Raw genomic sequence first — 6,392 nt, 5'->3', positions numbered from 1 at the left:
ACACAGTGGTGTAGAGTGGCTAGAGCACGACAGACCATAAATGGGAGTTCAACCTCAACTAACACATGGAGGCATATGGAATTGTACATCAGGTCCACGGTAGTACGAGCATCAAATGCCATGGATCATCAGATCATGGATCTGCTTTACTCGTATTAGCCCATAAGGGTATGGTTTGGGATGAACATATTTACGAAGCAAAATACCACAAGTTACATTTATGGGCAGTTTAGCAGAACATCCCCATCTGATAAAATGACCTGGTCACATGTTATTTTGTCTTTTTTTTTTTTGTACATTTTTATATTGATGCATAGAGGTCGTATTGGACAAAGCCGATCAACCAACACTTGGCAGCACCTGGAGTGGTACATCAGGTCTGCAGTAGGAAGTCTCAATGTCACAGTCATCTAGAATATTCACATGTCATACAGTGCAGATTTAAGACTAAGTATACCTGGTTAGGCAACACTTACTACAGAGTGGAATCCAAATATGTGATAAAGGCCCCTGCAAAGATAAACAAAAATGAACAGAGTACTCACCACCACAGATAAACAGTTAGAGCACTGATGATGTCCCCCAAGGGAAGATGGAAATGTGCAGCCAGGGACATGAAAAGGTGGCAATTATCTGGAGAAAGGGAAGAAAATGCCAGGCAAATTCAACCCAAAAGGTGATGGGAAAAGGTCGCAGGAGAGATGAGGATTTCACGGAAGGAACAAACAAATTCAGGAACAATTGGTTTAAATAACGTATCCACATATTTTTACTTTCATGAATCTCTCCTTTAATTAATTTGTTATTTTATATTTTTTGTTCTGTTTCTTGGAGTGATATGATTTATTTTATTTTATCTTCACTTTTTCAATTGTGGGAGTTATGCAGTTTCCAGTGATCATGAGTACGACTACTCTTACTGCAGCAGTGGAATTTCCAGTTACATCTAACGAGTTGACACCACGATTCTTGACCCATGAAGTGACAGCTCTGGTCTGTTGGGAGTTGACCAGTTTCAATCGGAACACACTTATGATTGTCTTTTATTTTTGGGTTTGGACAGCCTCCTCCTCCTGAATATACATTTTGGTCACGTGTTGTTTGGGAAACTTGTCCATACCTTTTTACATATTCGTGGATTTGTTATTTAGGTATATTATGTTCTGTACTTATCTCCCATTTCCTATATTCCTCCCCTGCCCTTCTAGAATGTTTCTATTCCTCAACTTCCTTTGTTGGGTTAGGGCTTTCTGAGGGTATATGACATGAACTGCTCCCTTCCCTGAGAAAAAAAAAGTAATCTGTAGGACTGCCAACTGAGATGTGATTGACATATGCATGATTAGAGAGGGCGCTAGTTATAATAGGGGTAGTGTCACACTTCTATTGCATGTTAGTATACAGTAATATGTGGGAGTAACAAGCTAGTGGTGATCAAAAACCTATAGAGGGAAGTACAAGTCGAGAAAGTTTTTTTATGAGAGGAGGTAAGATTTGTATTGAAATTCCTCTTTGCTTCTCATACAATTAGTTTAATTTTCTTATTCTTATAATTCAGAACCAGAAAAAATCCAAAAACCTGCCACCAACAGTTGTACAAATGGTAGTATAATTTTCTATTTAAAATTACTTCTCAGAACAAATTTCAGAAAAACAATTCATTAGAATACAATCTATTTAAAGTTAATTAGAAACCACTTTATTGTACACATAATTAAATTTGTAAATTAACTGTTCTTTGGGCACACTTTACTTCTAATAGTGGAAACATTTAACCATGAAAATTAGAAGAAACTTGCGTTACGGTATCTAATTCTGGTTTTAAAAAATTCATATAATTTGATTTAGTTTTCCTATAATTTTTCTATGTTGTGAAATTTCTGAAATGTTGTTGAAAGACACTTTTTTAAAACAAAAGCTAAAATAAATTTCTTTTATCTTAGAATTTCATTTTTTTGTTGAACAGTCTTGTACACAACTTTTTCGATGTCTTACTGCATCATCATCACAGTATTTTATCTTTATACAGTAAAATTATCAAGTACAACAATTTTTATTGTATTTTGAGATTAAGAACACAATCATTTTAAGTTTATTGTGTACTATTGAACTTTGACTTTATTTATTTAATACATCTGTGTTAAGTGAGTTCCATTAAGAATTTTTTGTTTTTCAATTTTAGCAGTTACCACTTATGACTATAAATCATTAAAAACATAATTATTGCATAAACTGAAATAAATATCTAACTCAGGGTTCTTACACTACCCATTGATAATATTTTAGGTTGTGATGACACCATCTTCACACACACAAAGTGATTCTCTAAAATATCCCTATCTGAACCTAACTAGGCTTCCCTGATATCTTGACAGAAGAAAATTTCCATAGCATTCAAATAAATATAACATGAAAACATTTTCATAACTGAAAAGAACACCCAAATGACACTTATAACATATAACAACAATTCCGAAATATGTTTCTTGTTCTTATTATACCAGTCTAGATAGTCTTTTAAACTAAATTCTGTTATTATTCTTTGCAGGAGCTCCGTCTGATCACTTTCCTATGAAACCACTTTATTCATCCTACACTTACAAATATTTCATAATTTGTGGTATTTAAATTCTGGCTGTAGATAACTGTAAAGCAAGAGTATTTCAGACTACATGCTGTGAGGCCATAAAAAAGTACGAGTGAAATTATGTGCAAATAAAATCTGAGAAAGAGACAGAAAATCATGCGAGAAACAAAATTATGCAATTTTTAGCAAATACAAATCTATGTCTCAGAAAAATTCTAAAAAAAAATCAATAATTATCTTGTTTACAGGCATGACTCTTCAGAGCTGTGCAGAAATGTAATTTTGAATATTTTTATTTGCAAATTACACTAAATAAATGTTACAAAATGACAATGTAAATTTTGAAACCTATACACAGGTGTGCACTCAACACCTGAAAGGTGCTTACCAGTCCACATGTGGACAAAGTGAGAAAATCAAAATTTGCTTATTTCAATGCCATTTCTACTACCTTAAACAACAAAAGCAATGGAATGTTCTAATAAACTGTATCCTATTTCAGACAATCTGTTTTAATAGACAATAGATAAGACCAGTGGTAATTTATATTAGTATATTTAAAAATAAAATGAATACAGTTTTATCATGTAATGACATCCTTTTTCTTGGTACTGTCATTATTTTTAATAACTCTCTCACTGCTGGCTCGTTCCCAGGGACCGACCTCGTAAACATTTTGTACTTTTTATACTTTTCATACTATAACTTTTTATACAGTAAGTTTACCTTCACAAAATTTTGCAGATTATCAATTGACATACAAGGCTTTTGTATGCAAAATATCAATTTTTTATTAAGTTTTAAAATTTTTAAGTAATGTTTTTCTTATCCATTTATTATTTTCAAATGTTGACTATCCAACATGCAAAGTAATTGTGATTTTAAGATTAAAAATACTTTTATGCATCAAAATAATTTCATGTACACAATCTTTATAACCAGCTGATAATTATTAAACATTTTTTTAGAAAAACTTTATATTTTATCTGTTATTTTCACTATTGTATCTCTGTACAAGTTTGGTCAATTTGACTGACCTCGTAAACACCATAAAAAATTAGGAAATAAATATAAATTACTCTTCTTTCATTCTAGAATGAACACAAATTATAACACAAAAACATAAATGTTTAGACTAATGCATAGCATAATTTAATGTAAATTATTCATTATAATATAGATATATTCCTAATGCAGAGCATAATTCAATGTAAATTATTCATAATAGATACATATATTACTAATGTAGAGCATAATTTATAGTAAATTATTCATAATAGATACATATATTACTAATGTAGAGCATAATTTAATGTAAATTATTCATAATAGATATATATATATATATACATATATTACTAACGCAAAGCATAATTTAATGTAAATTATTTATAATATAGATATATATATATATATATATATTACTAACGCAAAGCATAATTTAATGTAAATTATTCATTATAAATATACATATTACTAATGCAGAGCACAATTTCTATATCCTCCAATTCTATTTGTTTATGGAGTCACAAACTAGAAAATGATACCCACTTGCCATGCCCACCTACCATATCCTCTCTTTTACAAATTCCCAATAGTTCTCTGACATTTTATACTATATTATTTATAATCCACAGAAAGCCAAGGTTTTAATCTATCAAATGACATAATATATTATGTTGTTTATTGTACAGAGTATTATCTATTTCACCTTCAGTTTTAAAGTTTCTTTCGCTGCATTTAAACAAACAAACTTACCTAAATTTTGAAAGGCTCTTATGTCATAGTTAAAAAGCCTAGACAAATTACAATAGTTATAGGACATTGTTTGCTTTGTGTATGTTATTATCTTATGTCCTTAGTGCATTATTTAAGTAAATAAAAATTATTCAGTGTACTAGTAACACTAATATAAAAAAGTAGGCTTAAATATGATCAACAACCAAGACGTCCCAGGTGAGTGATATATTTGGTTTTTCATGTTTTTCTTTACTTGTTATAAAAATTAGAAACTTATTAGTTTAGATAAAATTAGATTAGGTAAAATAATGAAAATGATAAAAAGTCTTCCGATGGTATACTTTCGGCAGCTCGTACATTACGTTATTTAACATGATAACATAAGATACCCTTTCGCTGGGAGATTTACAACTTGTGCAGCAAGATTATTAGTTAGACACAGGTCATTGAACAATTAAACAACAAAATTAAGTATAAGCAGATGTACATTACGTTATTCAACATGATAACATAAGATACCCTTTCGCTGGCAGATTTACAACTTGTGCAGCAAGATTATTAGTTAGACACAGGTCATTGTACAATTAAACAACAAAATTAAGTATAAGCAGATGTATACTGTTACGAGCTTTAAACTATTTAGGATAAACAATTGTAGTTTCATGATGAAACAAAGTTGAATGGAAGGCAACTGCCTGTTGTAGAAATACTAGAGTAGAAGACGACATTTCAAAAGTCTTCCGCCTTCAGACAGAAGACTTGAAACGTCATCCTCTACACTAGTGTTTTTACAACAGACAGTTGCCGTCCATTCAACTAAGTTTCATCATGAATACTCTGCATAAACAAAGAATTGTTGTTTCATGTTACAATTTGTCATCACTTTAGAAATGCATAAGAGTAATTTAGATTCAAATTTATTTCATATTTATTTATGGTGGTTACAAGGTTAGTCATAGTTAGTTTAGGAATTTTTGGAGATTATGCAAATGAAATTTGACATTTTTTAATTTGAAAATCAGTTTGCACTCAAGAGCAGTCAACATTTTAACTCCTTAAATTTACCAATAAATTTTGGTAAATATATTTTATTAAAAAAAAATTGAATTTTCTTATGTGTAAAAGACATGTTTACTGAAAGCTTGCCATATTTTGTGAAAGTACACAAAATATATTAAAAGTTATATTGTGGAAACTGATAGTTACTTCAGGGTTAAAGGTCAGTCACATCAACCAAAACAGTTAAGAGGGCAATGTTAATTTCATTACTACTGAACTCTCATACTAGTTCACTTGTGGATTAGCTTGTGGTCAGAAGAAACCAGCATCAACTTCATAGCCCGCTAGTTAATTTCACCTTCTTTATGTCATCATGAGGTTTCCTTGTAGGGAAGGTTTCTAAAAGTTTCTACCAAAAATTGTTTACTTTTTAAATATTGTCTTTTGAATATGTTTTATTGTAATATGATGTTAAGTAGCCTAGAAGATAGTCTGTATATAATATGACTTTTTTCTTTAATTTTTAGAGTATGTTTACTATTTAGTAATTAATAATGGAGCCATATGTTTGAATTGGTTTAGTTCTTGAAATATGGGCAGTTAAGAATATACTATACAACTTTTAAATCTACTCTGTAATGCCTTGGACTTTATAGTGCATTTACAACAGGGCTACTGTCAACCAAGAAGAAATTCCATGACTTTTCACGGACTCTAGAACCATTTGGATCTTATTATCTGATTCACAAGTATTCACTTAACTCTACTAAGTAAATGGAAGTATTCCAACAACACTATAATTAAAAACAAGACAGTATGTACACATTCATCATAACCTATCCTAACATGAAATTTGTCATATTGGTTTCCAGTAAACTCTTGTGTATTACAAAAAGTAGTTCCACACAATTTCATTAATATATGCTCAGCTAGCCTGTTAACATAATGAGAATTGAATAGGTTTTACAAGTATGATATATATATATATATATATAACTAAATTTGCTACATAATATAAACTTTATTTTCTGTTATAGCTGACAAAATTCTGCTATTTATGATTCTA

General features: G+C 30.2%; 1 protein-coding gene across 1 annotated transcript in view; it reads right to left on the bottom strand.

Annotated features, from left to right (window-relative positions):
- LOC106472197 (protein DEK-like) overlaps positions 1-6,392 on the bottom strand; it is a 53,398-nt gene that overhangs the window by 44,778 nt on the left and 2,228 nt on the right. The window lies entirely within an intron of this gene.

The sequence above is a fragment of the Limulus polyphemus genome, unplaced genomic scaffold (assembly GCF_000517525.1).
Source record: "Limulus polyphemus unplaced genomic scaffold, Limulus_polyphemus-2.1.2 Scaffold5152, whole genome shotgun sequence".
Lineage (NCBI taxonomy): Eukaryota > Metazoa > Arthropoda > Merostomata > Xiphosura > Limulidae > Limulus > Limulus polyphemus.
This window is presented reverse-complemented; position numbering and strand designations above follow the sequence as displayed.